We start from the raw sequence: 15,977 nt of genomic DNA, 5'->3' as shown, positions 1-15,977 counted from the left end.
AGTCAGTGTGGGCTTCAGGATTGATCTGTTGGGACTAATGGAAAGAAAATGATCAGGTGAGAACTAGTTTTTCCTTCCATAGCGTTCCACAGATCAACCCAGAAACTTGCGGGATATACCAAAACAGTCCTCAAGTAGGGCGGGACAACCTCAAACCGGCAGAAATTACTGAAGTACCGAAAACTACATCCTGCCGGGCCACTATATCCACCCTACTACTACTATTTAGCATTTCTATCGCGCTACAAGGCATACGCAGCGCTGCACAAACATAGAAGAAAGACAGTCCCTGCTCAAAGAGCTTACAATCTAATAGACAAAAAATAAATAAAGTAAGCAAATCAAATCAATTAATGTGAACGGGAAGGAAGAGAGGAGGGTAGGTGGAGGCGAGTGGTTACAAGTGGTTACGAGTCAAAAGCAATGTTAAAGAGGTATAGGCCGATGCCCATGTAGTGGCCCTGCAGATATCTTCCAAGGAAACCAAACAGGACTCCGCATACGAGGAGGCTTGAGCCCACGTAGAATGTGCCCATACCTGAGATGGAGGCAGTCTGCCCGAAGCTATATACGCCAAAATTATGGCCTCCCGCATCCAATGGGCTACTGTGGCTTTGGAAGCCATATCTCCCTTTTTGCGACCCCCAAAGAGCAGAAAAAGATGGCCCTGAAAGGTGAAAATCATTCATCACCTCCACATACCTCAGAAGAATCCGTTTCACATCCAGGCAGCGAAGAGCCTGGAAGTGCTCAGGGCAATGGCGAAAGGCCAGTAAGTGCAGCGACTGACTCAGATGGAAGCGAGAAATCACTTTGGGCAGGAACGAAAGAACTGTCCTAATAGACACCCCCGCCTCAGTGAACTGCAGAAAAGGGTCCCTACAAGAAAGGGCCTGCAACTCTGAAATTCGTCTAGCCAAAGCAATCACCCCCAGGAAAACTGCATTTAAAGTGAGATCCTTTAAAGTAACCTCTGACAGACTCAAAGGGAGGACGCTATATAGCTTTGAGGACTAGGTTCAAATTCCAGGCTGGCACTACTGGTGTGTGAGGCGGGTGCAAATGGTTCATGCCTCTCAAGAAACGAACCACATCAAGATGGGCAGCGATGGATACCCCCTGAAGAAAACTCCTGAAGCAGGCAAAGGCAGTCACCTGTACCTTCAACGAGCTCAAAGAGAGGGACTTCTGCAGTCCCTCTTGAAGGAAGGCAAGATTAACCGATACAGAGGCCGAAGTAGCAGAAACTACGGAACTCAAACACCACAACTCGAAGGTACACCACACCCCAGCGTACGACGCAGAGGTGAAGCGTTTCCTAGCTTGTAGCATTGTGGCAATGACCGTGTCCGGATACCCTTTTCTTCTCAACTGCGCCCTTTCAAGGGCCATGCCATAAGACAAAAGGGGGAGGGATCCTCCACAGCAACCGGATCCTGAAGCAGAAGTCCATCTGCTGCCACCAGCTGGAGGGAGCAAATCGAACAGAAGCCAGATCAGATCTGCGTACCAAGGCCGTCTCGGCCAATCCGGGGCCATCAGAATCACCCGACCAAGGTGTCTGGCTATGCGTGCTAACATCCTGCCCATCATGGGCCAAGGAGGAAACGCATAGAGAAGGCCCCAGGGCCAAGGCCGAAGGAGGGCATTGATTCCCTACGAGCCCAACTCCCACCCTCTGCTGAAAAAGTGCACCTTGGCACTGTGCCTAGAAGCTATCACTATGAGCTCCCAACGAGCCGTAATCTGATCAAAGGCTAGAGAAGACAGCTCCCATTCCCCCAGATCCAGCCTGTGGCGACTGAGAAAGTCCGCGTGTACATTTTGTGACCCCACAACATGTGCCACTGGCAAGAGGGCGAGATGGTTCTCTGCCCAACGGCAGAGCAGGGTCGCCTCGCGCACCAAGGGAGCACTTCTGGGGCTCCCCTGTCTGTTCACATATGCTACCACCGTTGCATTGTCCAAGAGAACAGGGCAGTCGCGTAACAGGGACAGAAAGTCCCGAAGGGCTAGGCAAATCATCTTATGATGAAAAAAACAGTATGGGCTGTTGACCCTAATCAGGTAATCTAATACTCCAGAGAACTAAAAAAAACAGCCACACAATCCAAAGGGTTGTGTAAAATGAATGTGAAGAAATGAGTAAAGTGGGAAATACCCTCAGAAACCAAGGCTCCCGCCAAGGTCTGGTCAACGAGACACTATTGTCTATAAGAGACTTTGTGCCCGTGATCTAGTTTCTTTCATGGGGTAAATGTTCCCTGCTTCACTCATTCAAAATTGCCCATATAAGAGCATCATACAAAATTGCCCATAATAGAGCACAATTTTTAAGAGTAACTGAGTAACAAAAACTGTTCAAGCTACAGCACAGCATGCATCAACTTAGCTTAATAAATGATGGCTTGACAACCCCACATTTCAACTGCTGATTTTCAACGGGGCCCAATTCGTTTCACCCATAACAGGGCTTCATCAGGAACCACTCAGTTGGATCATACTGTCAGGGGACTAAACTTCTCTTACAACCGACTCAGTATGACCCAACTGAGTAGTTTCTGATGAAGCCCTGTTATGGGTGAAAAAAATCAGGCCCCGCTGAAAATCAGCAGTTGAAATGTGGGGTTGTCAAGCCAGCATTTATTAAGCTAAGTTGATGCATGCTATGCTGTAGCTTGAACAGTTTTTGTTACTCAGTTACACTTAAAAATTGTGCTCTATTATGGGCAATTTTGTATGATGCTCTTTTTTTTTTTTAATCCATTTATTTTATTATTTTCAATATAACATCGGCATTGTTTCAACATTACTAATACACCAAAAGTGCTAGCCAAGTCATCATAAACAATTCCAATAAACCAAAATATTTATCTTTTCTATCTTCTCCTCCCCTCTCCCCCCCAACCCTGCCCCCCACTTCCCTTCTCAATAATGTGTCAGCTTAACCTTCCCCAACCTTTCTATACTCATTAATATCCAGAAATATGCTGCGAGGATAACCAGTGTTCATAGAGCTTCCAAATTTTCTGATGCTGCATTAGTCGGCCTGTGCGCAATGCCATAAGCTTGGACATCAAACTGATATGGTCCGATTTCTGCAATACTCTTCCCAGGCCAGGAAGTGATGGTTGTTTCCATGCTGCCGCCAGGACCAACTTGCCTGCCACAAATACATGTATGGAGTTCTGGACCCCTTCGGGTTTAAAATGCAGCAAACAGTGGTCCATCTTTAATGGGTATGTCACTCCCGTGACATCTTGTATAAATTTCAATATCTCTATCCAGTATGTCTGAGCGTGTTTGCAAGTCCACCAAATATGAAACGTCCCCTGCTGCGTTACACTTTCAATCATAGCACTTGAGATCGACACCTTAAGCAAAAAATGAAATGCTAATTTCCATTGCGGGATTGTGTAGGTAACCCCTAGAGCCGCCCCCCACTTAGTCAAATAATATTCTATCGGGTTGGAATAAGCCAGTAGTGCTCCGTAGAGCCTGGAAATACTTCCTTTACCTCCTCCTTTCAACATCCCCCTTTCTATTCCAGTTTCTGCTAGGCTTAACTCCCCTTTTGCTCTACGGGTTATAACATCCCGCACCTGGTAATACTGGAATGCTTGTAATGGGGAGAGGCCATATTCTCTATGGAGCTCATCTAACTTTACTGATTTGTCATCTTGCCACATTTGTCCCAGTGTACATAAACCCATCTCCTCCCATGCAAGATACGCCGTATCTTGCCTGCCTGGACCAAAATGGGGTGCAAATCTAAGGTACGTGTGTCGAAAGTAGCTACGCCCTGGAAAAAACTGTTCCCTAATTTTACACCAAATGTGTAGGGGCCATCGTATCAATGGTGGGCATCTCTTGATTAGTACCTCCAACTCCTGTTTAGCTAGCCACGGTATAGCCTTTAGCGGAAATGGCCCCATCCAGCCTTGCTCAATTTGTACTCCCAGTTTTTCCGAATCTGTAAACCAGGCCGCCAATACTCTAAGGTTCGCTGCCAAGAAATATGAGGCAAAAGATGGGACTCCCATTCCCCCTCTCTCCCTTGGTTGATATAGAACTTCCCTGCGAACTCGTGGGGGTCTTTTCTTCCAGATACAGGAAAATACCTTCCTCTGGAGGCCTCGAAAAAAACTATCTGGTATATAAATCGGCAGTGCCATAAAAAGGTACAGTATTTTCGGGAGTATAACCATCTTAACTGCACTTATTCTCCCTACCCAGGATAACTGTTGACCCTCCCATCTCTCTAGATCCTGGAACAGCTTCCGCGTCATCTCGGGGAAATTAACTTGAAATAGCTCATCAATGTGCTTCGCAATATTAATCCCTAAATACCGAACATATCTTGCCGCCCAGCGAAATGGAGCAGTGCGTTGCAATTGAGACTTCTGGTCTAGGGGAATGTTAATATCTAGTGCCTCAGATTTGTCTAGGTTAATCTTGAACCCCGAGACCCCTCCATACTCAGAGAGTATCTCCAAAACCTTCGGGAACGAGGACCTGGGATCCCGCAACATAAGCATAATGTCATCTGCAAAGAGGAGAGCCTGTGTTTCCACTCCTCCCAGCTGCGGCTCCCTGATATCAGGATGTGTCCTAAATTTCACTGCAAGAGGCTCAATCACTATTGCGAACAGCAGGGGGGAAAGTGCACACCCCTGTCGTGTCCCTCTATGTACATGAAATGGCTGTGTAAGTCTTCCATTTATTCGGATTGAGACCTGTGGGGTCTTATATATCAGGTGGAGCCAGTGTATCAGTCATCCTGAAAACCCCATTTTGTCTAGTACTTCGATCAGGAATGGCCAGCTTACCCTGTCAAACGCTTTTTCAGCGTCGAGTGACAGAATACACAGGGGTGACTGCATGTCTCGTGCATGGTATACAACATGTAGAGCTCTTCGTATATTATCAAAGGTCTGTCTTCCATGCACAAAGCCTGCCTGATCTTCATGAATTAAGAAAGGTAAGTACTTTTGCACCCGTGTCGCTAAGATCTTAGTAAAGATCTTGTAGTCAGTCCCCAAGAGAGAAATGGGCCTGTAGGATCCACACAGTTTAGGGTCTTTTCCCGGTTTATGAATGACCGTTATATTAGCTAAATCCCACGTGGGTGGTAGTCTCGGGCTAGTGTCTAAAGAGTTGAACACCCGCTGCAGCAATGGGGCCAGGATCTTCCCAAAGAGCTTATAAAAGTTATTGGTAAATCCATCAGGGCCCAGGGCCTTCCCTGTCGGGAGCCCTTGAATGGTATGGGTACTCTCTTCCAATGTGATAGGAGGTGATAGCGCCTGACTTGCACTAGACTCTAGTCTGGGAAGCTCAATACCCTATAAGTAATGCTTCAGCTCTGCTGCTGCTACCTCCCCTCCCCTGGCATAAAGCCGCTCATAATATTCTTTAAATGCCGACTCGATATAATCATTATCTGTATGGATGTTCCCACCCTCATCCCTCAAGCTCGCAATTATATTACGGGTTGCTTGTTGTTTTAATTTGAAAGCTAAGAGCCTACTGGCCTTATTGCCAAATTCAAAATGGATCTGTTGGGCTTTTTTTAAGTCTTCTGCCAGCTCTAGCTCGCAGATCTGAGTCCGGAGCCGGTGGACTCTGTCCATAATTGACTGGTCGTTCCCCACTCTACCCTGGTGAAGTCTGGCTTCCTCCTGTTCTAATTGTCTTAGGAGGGTTGTTTCCTCGGACACTCGCTGTTTCCTATTATATGCCTTTAGTGCGATTAGATGGCCTCTCGTAACCGCTTTAAGACCCTCCCATACCATTATGGCCGAGACTTCCCCCGTATCATTGAATTGAATATAATCTTATTTTCTATATTTAGTGCGTTACTCGGATTATGCAGGAGCGCATCATCCAAACGCCACTCTCTGCCTCCCTTCTGCATTTCAGGTATCACCAGCTGCATTAGAATGGGGGAGTGGTCTGACCAAGTTCTAGGCAATATCTGGTGGGTTCCCATCATCTCTGCTACGGACGCTTCCCCCAGCCAGAAGTCAATCCGAGAAAAAGACTGATGTACTGTAGAGTAATATGTATAGCTACGCTCTCTAGGATTTATCTGCCGCCACAGGTCTATTAGATGCCAGTGATTAACAAATTCTTGCAATTTTGACCTGTCTTGATGGCCATAGCGTATATTGCTCGAGGAGCCCTCTATATGTTGCTGAAGTAGTTTATCTATCTCTGAGAAAAACCCCTCCTGATGCGCATTGTGACCACAGACATTCACTATTGTATAGACCCTTCCTGCTAGTGAAACAACCACCAGGAGGTATCTGCCTCCCCTATACCTGATCACCTTTAAAATATTCCATGGTTTGTCCCCCACAAATGCCACTAGCACTCCCCTACTCTTTGTATTAGCTCCATTCGAGGCAAAGTATATATGTGGGAATTTTTTATGGCGGCATAGATATTCAGACTTAGGCAAGAGATGGGTCTCCTGTACTAGGACCACATTCGCACGCAGGTGTAGCATTTCTCTAAACAGGAGTTGTCGCTTTCTGGGGATATTCAGGCCTCTAACATTAAGAAGCAATAAATTAATGTCTAACATTCTTCAGCTGACTGCATCTCTCTACGGTATATTGATTCCTAAACTGGCACCCTCCTCTGCCTCCCCTTCCCGGACCAGCACTGGTGTGTTTCCTCTGCAGCTCTCTTCCCGGTCTTCTCCCATCTCCTTCCCCCCCTCTGCATATTAAAGTTGCCCCTGTGTAGCACAAAGGGCATCTAAGGAAGAAGTGTTGGTTAAGTGTACACTTTGCCATGTTACCACAGGTATTCATATATGCTATTAATCAAAGCCCTATCCGCTCACAAGTGTAAATCTCACAACGGGCTAATATAACAGTATAGCAATTGAACAGTTTAACAGTGCAACCATATAACAGTGTAACTAAAATTCAATTATTACAACTTGTCAATATACTTCACCCTAACTCTCTTCAGGGTCAAACTCGTCCTTAGTTGTTTCTCCAGGCTTAGTGTAGGCATAGTAGCATATCCCTCCCATGGGACTCCACCACACTGTCACCACGCGCCTGCCAGCCATCTATGGAATAGGCGTTTTCTCCCTTCATGTCACTTTAGTGGCCGACTGCTGGCGTTGTAGAAATTTCTGTCCCTTGCCCACTCGTTGCCATTTTGATGGTAGCATCTGCGGTGTGCTGCGTTTTGCTGCATCCCGAGGCAGATGTCTCCGGTGTGCCCTCCGCTGGTAGTATCTCGCTCGCTTCTTTAAGTGTCCGTATTTGTTGCATTTTTCCCTCTTTATAGAAAACTAATGCAAAAGGATGCCTCCATTTGTACCGTATTCCCAACTCTTGGAGTCTTCTGGTCACTGGTTTCAACTCTGCTCTGCGCTTTAACGTAGTTGCAGCTAAGTCCTGGTAAACTTCCACTGCATACGAATCCCATGTAAAATTTGGAGTCTGCTGCGCCGCTTTAGCTACGTGTTCCTTTAGCTTGTAGTCCCGGAAGCAGACTATAATGTCTTTAGGTAGATTAGCTCTTGGGGATCCTAGCGCTCGATGAGCCCGTTCGAGAAGAATCGCCGCCGGTTCCATCACAGTACCTCCCATTGCCAGCAGGTCGCTTACCAGTTTTTGTATAGTTTCCTCGCAGTCCAGATATGCAGGAGACTCTGGCAGTCCGCGAAAGCGTAGGTTACTTCTGCGGCTGCGGTTTTCAAGGTCTTCTTATTTGTCCAGAATCTGCTGGTGCGCCTGCTGGGTGTCGTTAGTACGCTGCTCCAGGGCCTCAAGCGATTCCGAGTGAGCATCTAAACGGGTCTCTGCTTCCTCAATCCTGGATCCAAGCTCCCGTATTTCGCCTTTCAGCTCAGCCCCCATGTTGACCAGCTCATTCTGCATTGCTTTTAGATCTGATCTAATTTCCTGCAGCCATTTCTGCCATTCAGGTCCCATCTCTTCTTCTGTTTCTCCCCGGTTTGTACGCACCTCTGACTATCACCGGTAGCTGTTCTCCAGGGGATGCATCCTGCGATTGTTCTGGACGCTTTTGTAGTGCGGTCGCCATTTTGTTTTTCCCTCGCGAAATTGTCGAGTATGTGAAGCGAGAGAGATCGAGCTTTTCCCTTTCTCCCTGCATTCAATTCGCACACACTCTCAGTCGCTCGCACCTCTGCTCATCGAGGGCTGTTATTGCAGTTGAAAAACGGGCTTATCATTTTCTTCCCGTGGGTTACATGGAGCTCTGTTTTCAGGCAACCATGTCACTCGGTGACGTCACTTCCTCCCCGTATGATGCTCTTATATGGGCAATTTTGAATGAGTGAAGCAGGGAACATTTACCCCATGAAAGAAACTAGATCACAGGCACAAAGTCTTTTATAGACAATAGTGTCTCGTTGACCAGACCTTGGCAGGAGCCTTGGTTTCTGAGGTTATTTCCCACTTTACTCATTTCTTCACATTCATTTTATACAACCCTTTGGCTTGTGTTTGGCTGTTTTTCAGTTCTCTGGAGGACTAGGCAAATCATCCTCAGTTCCAGAAGGTTGATGGACCAAGTCATCTATGTCAGGGGCCAAGTACCCTGGGCCGTCTGATGGAGGTAGTGGGCTCCCCAGCCAGAGAGCGACGCATCCATAGTCACAATTCTCAACTCCAAAGCTGTCAGAGGGACGCCCTTCAAAAGGTTCCCCTGGACAAACCACCAGTGCATGTCTGACTGGAGACGAGAGGACCACGGCACCCGGATCGCATAATCCTGTGAGAGAGGAGACCAATGGCTGAGTAGATGCCACTGTAGCAGTTGTATGTGGCTTCTGGCCCATGCAACCCCAACACTTGCACACAATCCCACGCTCGAGGGGCCGGGGTTTGGAACAGACCCCGCAACTGGTCCTGAAACCGCAGCGTGCGAGCAGGAGGAAGAGAAACCGTCCCCGTCTGGGTACCGAACCACACTCTTAGGTATTCCAGGGTCTGCAAGGCCTGCAGGCATTACCCAACCAAGTGTCTGCAGGAGGCTGACCACTCTGTTGGTAGCACAATGACTCTCCTCGCAAGACAACGCCCGCACGAGCCAGTTATCTAAGTAAGGATGTACCTGAATACCTTCTTTTCTGAGAAAGGCTGCGACCACCACCAGGACCTTGGAGAAGGTTCGAGGCACTGTAGCCAGCCCGAAAGGCATAGCTATGAACTGGAAATGATGTCCGAGCACCCCGAACCGAACAAACTGTTGGTGGGTAAATAAGCTTCCTTGAGATCGAGAGACGTCAAGAACTCTCCTGGTTGAGGAGGAAGTGACGTCAGCGTCAGAGATGGACGCCTGATCCCGGAGCTCCGCTAGTGCGACGGTGAAAAGGTGAAGAAACCCTGAAAATCCGACCTCCACACACGTAAATAGCAGCCAGTACAGGCTCATGGCGACCTGGAAAAAACTAGATGTTTAAATACACGGCGGAGAAGCGCGACGGGGCGCCGAGTTCTAGCACTCCGCTGCACATGACACGCGCCAAAATGGCCGCCGCGGACTCCGAGTCGGAGACGGAGGGCCCATTGGAGCATCCTGAGAGCGACACGATCACTAAAAACGAGGTCGCCCGCTGGTTTAAGGCCTTGAAAGCAGAGATGTCAGCTGTTCGCAAGACGATTAAGGATGCAGTTACCGATTTGCAGAAAGACATGCGGGAAATTGGACATCGAGTGGAGCAGGCAGAGGAGGAGCTGGAGCACGTGGGGAGCGAGGTACAAGAGTTAAAGTCCGAACTTCAATCCCTGAAAGAGGACAAGGCTAAAATGGAGCTAGACCTGGAGGACTTGGAAAATTGATCCAGGCGAAGTAACCTTAGATTTAAAGGTATACCGAACACTGATCAAAATATAGACTGTGCTAAAATCATCAGAGAAATCTGTGCTATTATCCTGGGAAAGGATGGAGAGGCTCAGCAAGACCAAGGTGACTCTGTAATTCAGTTTGATAAGAGTACATAGAAGCTTGGGACCCAGGAAGACCTCCCAACCCCGGGACATAGTGGTCTGTTTCTCAAACTATGCAATAAAGGATATGATTTGGAGAAAAGCAAGAGCCAAGGGTGAGGTCCTCTGGGAAAACCAGAAAATTTTGATATTTCAGGACCTTGCAGTAGGCACGCTCCAAAGGAGAAGGGCGTTCAAAGAGCTTACACAATACCTTCAGCAATCCAACATTAAATATAGATGGACATTTCCATTTGGCTTGCAATTCACAGTTGGAGGTCAATCCCGGAGGGTGTCGCGGTTGGGAGAGGCGTGGTCTATACTGAAGGAGCTGGGCTGCAAGGACCTGCCACCAGAATCCTCTGGAACAGCCTCCGCAACTACGAAGTCGACACGAATGGAACATGCATGGCATAAAGTGGGATCCAGAAAGGAGTCAGTGTCCCGGGGATCTCCAAAACGGAGTGGGACTTGAACACAAGACCGTGAGAACATGCTGAAAACCATACAGTGTTAATTATGTGGACAGTTGGTTAAATATGTTGCTGTTAGGTGACAGTTTAATGTTGTTCCTTCTATGATGTTACTGTGTTTTATGCTGGCTAGCAGTCCTGTTAATGGGATGGATTAAATGGCAGGAGGGAGAGATAAGGAATGGTAAAGCCATTTGCAGCTGGGTTTCTAAGATGAAGTTTAAAGGTAGTCGGCTCTGGCAAGGAGTTACTTCCTCAGAACCATCAGCTGGCAGGTTTTATACCAGCTAATTTGGGGGGGGGGGGGGAGTGGGAGGAGAGGTAAGGGGCTAATAGTGGGCACATGGAATGTCAATGGGTTGAATTCACCATCAAAACGCAGTCTTGTATTCCGGGAGGTGCAGCGGCTACATTGGGACATAGTAATGCAACAAGAAACACACGTTAGGCGCAGGGACTCTCACTTACTTAACACCGGGCTTTTGCATCCTGTATAGAACATTTTGATAAAAGGGGAGGAAAAGTAGGAGGATTAGTAATCTATGTTAGGAAGGGTATACCATTCATAATCGACGACACCTATAGAGATGACTTAGGCAGATGTTTGGCTGTAAAGGGACTTTTATTTGGTAAGCCAGTGACCATTGTGAATATATATGCACCGAATGTGGGGCAGGGGGATTTCTTTGATAGGGTGGCAGGGGAGCTTTCCCAATTTCAACAAGGTAATATGATTTTTGGAGGTGACTTTAATACATGTATGACAACAGTGGACCACTCAAAAGGAGGAGGGAGTGTAAACATGGCCCATAGTAAAAAGCTGAAAAACCTGAATTCCCAATTACTCTTAGTAGAAGTTTGCAGGCTTAGACATCCAGGCCAAAAGAAATGCACATTTTTCTCTCACTCACAGACCACATACACTAGAATAGATATGATTTGGTGCAGTCGTACACTCTGGGATAGTGTATTAGATTCTGACATTGGCTCCATTCATATTTCCGACCATGCTCCAGTGGATCTTGAGCTGAAGGGGTTGCGGGAGGAAGACCGGCTCCTCTTCTGGAGGCTGAACGAGTCGTTATTAGGGGATCACAGAGTTTACGCGGATGTTCGTAAAGTGATCCGGGATTATTGCACCATTAATGATAAGGGGGAGGTATCTGATGGAACTTTGTGGGATGCGTTGAAGGTGGTGGTACGAGGGCATCTTATAAAGTGGGGGGCCCTTAGAAAGCGTGCAAGGGAAACAGCAGAACTGAAATTGAGATCTAGCTTAGTTCACTTGGAAAGACAACATCAGGAGGGGGGGGGGTCCGCACAAACGTTGCAAGAACTACGGTCATGCCGAATGGAACTGGAAAAATTACAGGTAGAGCGGGTGGAATTTATGAGGAAACTTCAACATAAATTTTATGAATATAGTAATAAGTCATGGAAAATGTTGGCTAACTGCCTTAGGGCTCGGCAGAGATCTTATACCATTACGAAAATTAAAGGCCCAGGGGACCAGATGTATTACAGAGATAGAGAAATTAGAGATCAATTTGTAACTTTTTATACAGAGTTATATAAAAGAGAATTAGGGGTGGAAGCGGAAGAGATTCGTCGGAATTTAGAGGGACTTGGACTGTCAAAATTGACTAGTGAAGAGAGCCGGAAGCTAGAAGCTCCGTTTCGTCTTGATGAAATTACAGGGGTCATCAAGAATCTTAAGGGGGGCAAGGCCCCAGGGATGGATGGTTACTCCGCTAAATTTTACAAATTTTTTGCGGGGGAAGTGGGCCCTTTGTTGATGAGAGTGGGTAATGCTTGTTTTGGGGGTCAGTCATTGCCTATTAATATGCACGAGGCGGGAATATCTTTGATATTAAAGTCAGGGAGGGACCCAGCTGTATGTGGTTCGTATAGACCAATCTCGTTAATCAACTTAGATATAAAAATCTTATCCAAAGTACTGGCAGATCGGCTGGGCCTGATATTGCCAAAATTAATACATACTGACCAATCTGGATTTGTTAAGGGACGACAAGTGGCGGATAACATACGCCGAACGCTGCATGTCATATGGGAGGCTAAGAGACAGGCTGTACTGGTTGCTTTACTGAGTACAGATGCAGAAAAAGCATTTGATAGGGTAGAGTGGCCCTATCTTTGGGAAGTTATGGAACATATGGGGGTTGGGAATGGTCAGAGGGGATGGCTTAGCAGATTATATGAAAGACCTATAGCGCGATTAAAGATCAATGGAGGGTACACGTCGACTTTCCAGATAGAACGCAGGACCCGACAGGGCTGCCCATTGTCTCCGCTGCTCTTTGCGCTCTATATAGAGCCGCTAGCGCAAAAGATTTGAGAATCCGCAGATGTAAAAGGGATAGTAATTGGGACTGTTGAACACAAATTAGCCCTATTTGCGGACGACGTGTTATTCTTTGTGGGAAGCCCTGCATTGACCCTCCCAAACTTGATGGTAGAGTTAGAGGAGTATGGGCGGCTGTCAGGCTTTAAAATAAATTATGACAAATCTGAATTGATGGGGGTTTCCATCACACAATCACGAATGCAGGAGATCATGCAGGGGTTCTCGTTCCGAGTGCGGCCAGATAAGATTCAATACCTGGGGGTCAGGATCCCTATAAAGATTTCACAATTATTTAATCTGAATTATATACCATTATTTCAGCAAGTGCGAGCAGATTTTGGAGCATGGATGGGGAAATGGTTATCCTGGTGGGGGCGGATAGCAGTTGTCCGCATGAATATCCTACCCCGTGTGCTTTTCTTATTTCAAACATTACCAATAACAGTGCCCAAGGGGGAGTTGGAAAACTTGCAGAGAGTTCTTATGAGATTTATTTGGGAGGGTAAAACACAAAGGCAAAGCAGAAAGCTGTTATGGAAGTCGGTGGAATTGGGGGGACGAGGGGTTCCGAACCTAAAATGGTATTACTGGGCCGCTCAGTTAAAGTTTATTTCAGCATGGAGCCAGGACAGGCCCTCAGTGGTGGCCCATCTTGATCATTCCATGGTGCCTAATCATTGTTTAAAATCAATCCTCTGGGCCTCACTTCCACGTAGGATATATACCACATTGACTTCCAATCCATTCGTAAGACATCTTTTGACATTATGGGCATCGCTTCGACCCAAATTGTGGCAGACTAGGCTCACATCCACCTATGCGCATATAGGGGGGGAACCAGGGTTTCAAATAAGGGTGGGTCATCCAGTGGCGAAGAGATGGGCAGGGAACGGGTTAATTTGTTTTAGAGATCTACTGGATGATGTGCATATGGTACCCTTTTGAAGAGCTTAAGGAGCAAAATGGGATTTTAGACTCCGATAATTTTTTCTATTTACAGGTTAAACATTATATGCAAACGCAAGGGTGGTTGAAGACAGATCCGGAGGAGTATGAGGGTCTGGAGAACTTATGGGGCTCTTTGGGGAAAATGAAAGGTACCATCTCTGTATTGTATAGATTTTTAAGGGGTAGGACTTTTGAGAAATGTCCTTATATGCTTCAGTGGGAACGGGACTTACAAAAGGAATTTACAGCACACGAATGGAAGGCGATCATAGTAGAAGTCAACAAAGCTTCAACCTGTGTGTTGATAAACGAAAATGCATTTAAAATCCTGTCTAGATGGTATTATACCCCACACAGATTGCATGCTATGTTTCCGGGGTCTTCACAATGGTGTTGGAGATGTGGAGATGAGGAGGGCACCTTCCTACATATCTGGTGGTCTTGTGCAAAAATACAGGTCTTCTGGGAAAATGTTGCAGCAAAGATAGCAGCTCATACGGGGAAGCCATTCCCGTGCGAACCTCAGTGGTGCCTACTTGGATTGGGTAATAGACGGGGAGCTAAGTGGCAGAGCCGGTTTAAAAGAATGTGCCTAGCAGCGGCAAAGTGCGTAATAGCGAAGCAATGGAAGCAGCTGGAGGCACCCTCGGAGGAGGACTGGATTATAAAGTTATCTTTGATTGGTGAAATGGAGAAACTTACGGACAAAAGATTGGGACGTTACAGTGAAACCTCAGAGTTATGGACTCAATATCGAGACTTAACCCAAATGACATAAAGCAAACGTTGAAATTGCTAGAAGGGAGGGAGGGGGGAGGGATAAAAATTTTCAAAAATTAAAAAAAAAAAAAGAACTCTCCTGGTTGCACCGCCGCGATAACGGAGCACCGAGTCTCCATGCAAAAGCAATAGACCCGCAAGGCCCTGTTGACGTACTTAAGATTTAGAACTGGACTCATAGAATCACGTTTTTTGGAAACGACAAAATAAATGGCGTAGCGACCGAGACCTACCTCTGCAGGAGGCACTAGCTGTACCGTCCCCCGGCTCTGCAAGTTTAAAAGGGTTTGCCGAACCACCCGCGCTTTGGTGGGCCACTTGCAAGGAGACTCCAGAAAGGAGTCCGCCAGTGGACATGCAAATTCAAATTTGTAGCCATCTCGGATGACCTCCAAGACTCATTCATCGGATGTTACCCTGGTCCACTCTGCCAGGAAGAACAGTCTTCCTCCGATGACCGGCAGGGAAATATCCTTAGCCAAAGCCCTCAACAGATCATAGAGAAGATCCACAAGGAAGGCCAAGCAGGACTCTCCAAGGTAGGCAAAAAGGTGACCAGTTTCTCTGGAGAGGAGGCTTTCTGCACCCAAGACAGAAAAGCCTGCGCCAAAGAGGAGCCACACACACAGGCTTGCAGATTGAGCGCTGCAACCTCAAAGGAAAGCTTAAGAGAAGACTCCAATTTGTGATCCTGAAGGTCCTCAAGCACCTTGCCCACCCTCCACCGGGAGTGTGGTTTTCTTGGTAACTGCTGTGATCAACGAATCCACTGTGGGCAACTTTAAGGCACCCTTCCAAATCACACATCCTCAAGGAATTAAGGGGGAGGGGCACCGCCACCACTGGATTTAGCACCCTTAGGTTCTGTGGACCAGCCTCAGTCAATGCTAGCAGCCATCCTCCTTAAAAATTAAAAAAAAAAAAGGTTACTACCTCTTGGGCTAAGATCTATCACCTCAAAGGAAGCCCTCAGCCTAAATACCCAAAAAGGTTCCTTGGACCACATCCAAACTGCACAAACACCTGCTGGCTATGGGCTACACAGGACCCTATATAGGTTCCTGTGCAGTGGTTCTTCGTCTCTGGTAGGAGAGAATAAACCCACTTGTCTTGACTGGTCTAGATGGATGAAGAGGAATGATTAATTTTCTCAATGAAGGATGATATGAACAGGGATCTGTACTGGGATCAGTGCTTTTTAATATATTTAAAAATAAGTTAAGGGATCAAATTTGCAGATAATACAAAATTATTCAAAGTTTTTAAATCACTTGAGGACTGTAAGAAATTGCAAACAGAATTATTAGGAAAGAATAAAGAATGAAACAAAGAATATCATAATGCCTCTGAGGCTGCAAACAGATCCCCACGGACCTCAGCCTCTAACAAGTAGGATAAAACCAGATGCACAGAGGGAAGAAATACCTT

The 15,977-nt window shown here is 46.7% G+C and overlaps 1 protein-coding gene across 3 annotated transcripts in view; it reads right to left on the bottom strand.

The window, feature by feature from the left end:
- Nucleotides 1-15,977, bottom strand: part of DNAJA3 (DnaJ heat shock protein family (Hsp40) member A3) — a 197,092-nt gene that overhangs the window by 129,776 nt on the left and 51,339 nt on the right. The window lies entirely within an intron of this gene.

Source organism: Microcaecilia unicolor, chromosome 8 (genome assembly GCF_901765095.1).
Source record: "Microcaecilia unicolor chromosome 8, aMicUni1.1, whole genome shotgun sequence".
NCBI classification, from domain to species: Eukaryota; Metazoa; Chordata; class Amphibia; order Gymnophiona; family Siphonopidae; genus Microcaecilia; species Microcaecilia unicolor.
This window is presented reverse-complemented; position numbering and strand designations above follow the sequence as displayed.